The sequence below is a fragment of the Thalassophryne amazonica genome, chromosome 15, assembly GCF_902500255.1.
Source record: "Thalassophryne amazonica chromosome 15, fThaAma1.1, whole genome shotgun sequence".
Classification (NCBI taxonomy): Eukaryota; Metazoa; Chordata; class Actinopteri; order Batrachoidiformes; family Batrachoididae; genus Thalassophryne; species Thalassophryne amazonica.
In genome coordinates, this window is record NC_047117.1 from 58845727 (window position 1) to 58849658 (window position 3932).

The window sequence follows — 3932 nt, forward strand, 5'->3', positions numbered from 1 at the left end:
AAAACATACCTCAGAACTTCATCAAGTGTATCAAAAATCACCTTGCCAGTGCCGATGTTGCAGACTGGCATGTCGATGATCCTCGACTTTGCCCCTGTGTTAGGGATGGGTATCGATGTTATCAATATCAATACCATTAACAATTCCACTTATCGATCCGATCCCTTATCGATTCCCTTATCAATACATCTTGTGAACTTTTTGTGTACTACAAGTAGGCTTTACAGGTTTTCTGTGTCAGCGGGTCAAAGAGCTTTTTCTTATCGTGCACCCGCTCTGTGGAACTGCAACCGTGAGGCCTATTTTTATTCTCTTTCTTATGAATTTTTATTTTTTAATCGGTTTTATTCTTTTACTTCTGTTTTTAATTATGTATTTGAATTTTTTAATTTTTATTTATTTCAATTTTTTATGTTGAACTATTCTATGAGGTGCCTTGAGACAGCTTTTGTTGCGATTTGGTGCTTTATAAGCCAATTAAATTGAACTGAAATTGATCAACATTTTATTGAGTCTTAAAGTAAATAAATATGAAATTGGTCACTGGATCCTTAAACTTTGGACATAATAAACTCTACATGGTGGATCCTTGTTCTCTGGACATAAATAGGAATAAACAAAATCTGTAGTTTTTTATCAAAAGCATTTCCTTTCAGACATTATTGGCATGAATGTGTTTCCATACAGCTGAGCTGAGCTCTTACAGCTGTGCTGTACGTCAGCATCAGTTTATTTCATAAAGGATGCAGGACGTCTCATTTTGAGAAGAAAAAACGTTTTAGTCGATTGTAGTTTCTTGTCTGTAATACAATGTTTTAAAGAGGTGTCCTTTTATTTAAAGCGGCAGTTCATTTTGAAGTTATTAATTCCGACCGGACTCTGTCTCGACAGAGAGCCGCACAGTGTTTGGACCTGTGTCAACGGAACGGAGGATGATTCTCATTTCTTGTCCGCAACAAGACAAGAGTCCTAGTTAGTGACTTTAATACACACAAAAGTGACTCACGGTATTTTAATGGCTTTGAGAGGGGTTAAGAACCGGACTTGCCATTTCTGAAGAGCAGCGAATCAAAGCCAACGAACTAGTGGATCGAAGCATTGCTTCACTGGCTCACACATCAAAGTGGAGTTGCACTGTAGAAACGGTTGATTACAGACCCGCTGCAGACCAAACCCTGAATATCCGTAAGACTTTATTTGTACGTCCGTATAACTCTGAAACTCGGAAAAATCCATATAATTTATGGACAATCCGTACAGGTTGACATGTATGCAGATGGAAGTTATAATTTTATGCTCGTATGTCTATCTTCCAGTTATCAGTCAGAAACCAAGTGACAAAAAGCAATGACAAATTCTGCATAGCAGAGATAACCGATGTTCTGTGAAAATTATCTGAAAAAGAATTCAAAAACCAAAAAAGATGATAAAAACCTGACAACACCACAAAAAAACTTTGATTCAAGTGCATGAACTAACTACATACTCCTGGCATTTAATCACATCTAATTTAGCTTACGATAAGCAAAACCTTGAAAATGTTTTTGAAGGTAAAATTTTGTGGATTTGGAAACTAGTGTTGGCAGAGGTTTGCACTCTACGAGCACTGTGCTCCAGTTCAAATTAAAATGGGTGTCCCTGTGATGAAGGTTGATACAAAGTGGTTTTTATTCATTGGAGAGATAAATTTTCATTTCATAATTTTTAATGAAATGTTGTCTTTAAACAAATAACAATAAGAAAATATTAACACCAATGATATATAAATGCAATATGAAAAAACATGAATTAAAAAAAACATTAGGAGTTGTCCAATTAAATTGTAATCATTTCCATATCCAACAATAGCAATGGAATATTTGTATGTATCATGCGTATTCAAGTAAATAAAATCAACATTTCTCGAGAATTTGTGATGCTCTGACTCTGATTTGCCGATAGTCGATAAATCAGCCGATATATATTTTTTTAAATGAATACAATGTTCTTTTTTGGACTCTTAACAAAAAAGGTATGAGCTAAAAGCTGAAGCTTTGTCCTCATATTGATTAACTTTTTAACAGAGAAGAATTTTCAAGTTCAAAAAATGCAAAAATGCAATTGGAGCAGTTAAGGGGCTATTCCAACAGGCCAACTAGTAAGATATCACACCTGAAAACGATCTTTGCCATATCACGTGAGGTAAATCTGCCCTATGATTGGATTTTGGAAAACCATGTGACGGTGAACCAATTCCGATTGGACACTCACATTGCGCACGTCATCACACATCTTCTATGAGGAGTACCAAGATGGCCAACGGTGGATCGAAAGTCCTCTGAGTTAACTTTTCAGCAAAAAAAAAGTAAGTTTCTATCTCATATCATTAAAAAGTTATTTACAATTTAGTAAAGCTTAGGTTAAGGGCGAACGGCAGTAATTCCCAGAACCCTTCCAGACGACCAGTGAATCTGAATGTTTCAACCTCTTAGCAGTTCTAGCAGTTTTTCATGCTAGAAATAAGGTCTACACAATGTGGGCTTAATAAAAAGCGTGACCGACGCAATGAAGCACATTTGACACATTACTACATAAACTGAGTTAATCAAACTGAGTTGAACTGAAACGGGAGAAATGTGGGGTGAATGTAATCGCAAAGTTATTACAAACAACATCCTTATAAACTTGTATGCTTTTGTCAGCCGATCAGTGCAGTGTGACAGCGAACTACGGGGGCTGGTGATGAACACATTTAAGCAGGGGTATAAGCAGCTCTCAGTTGAATGGAGTCAGAGCTCCATCTACTGGACAAACGGTGCAAGGACATTTTACATTGCCGACACAAACATTATTTCAGTAACTGTTCTGTTCATGAAAAATTATCGGCGTTCTATCAGCAAAATTTCGGCCGATAGCAAGTACTTTGAAAAGGGCTTATATCGGCCGATAATATCGGCCGGCCGATATATCGGTCGGGCTCTACTCCAGAGCCTGTGCTGTTTTTGTTGGGAGCCATACCTAAAGACCTATATATGCAGATCAGAGATATATACTGAGGGTTGTATTACGATTAGGAAAGAAAATGATCACGGTGAACTTGAGAGATGTAAAACTGCCTACTATAGGTCAATGGGTCCAGAGACTGAAAAATGTCTATATGATGGAACAAATGACTGCAAGTTTGCAGCTAACTATGGATATTTTTGTGCAAAGATGGACTTGTATTTCCCGATACCTGGGTGTTTGATGGATGGAATGATGTGGCAGAATACTGTTGAAAAGCGATACCTACGTGAATTCCTCTTTGGAAAATCAAATTTTCTGTCACTACACCTTATAACGATGTTCTTGAAATTCCCTTGAAAGGCATTTGTTCTGTGATTAATTAAAAAAAAAATCGCAGACAGTGCACCATCCAGTGGTACCCACTCCACTCCAATCAATGCTACATGCTGAGTCTGATCCTTATGCCCAGACTGGCAACTCTAGCTCTTCCCGTTGCCTCATTACCCCGTATATTGAGGTCTACCCAACAGGTCGGGTTCTCCTTCACTGAATTGGGTTTGAGGAAGAAATTGTTCGAGTCATAGGTGACAAAAATCAGTGACACACTCATTGACATAAGCCAGTCATTAAAAGAATTGGTAAAGAAATTCATCTGGAGTTGTTTAAAACAATACATTAACTTAATTTCTAACCATGTGCATATTACTGAATATTTTGAAGAAGAAGAAAAAAGAAGACAGCAAACCCTTTCAGGTGTCTCTACCTGAAACATACTTTAGAGTTAAAATTCCAATTTCCTTTCACACAAACGTTACATATTGTGCAATTAATGACATGAAAACTGTTGTATTCAGTAAATTCTTTTCTGACAGATCCTTGGTTTTTTTGAACATCTTTGCATCTGCCATTGAGGTTCATTATTTGAATTTTGTATCACAACACAGTAT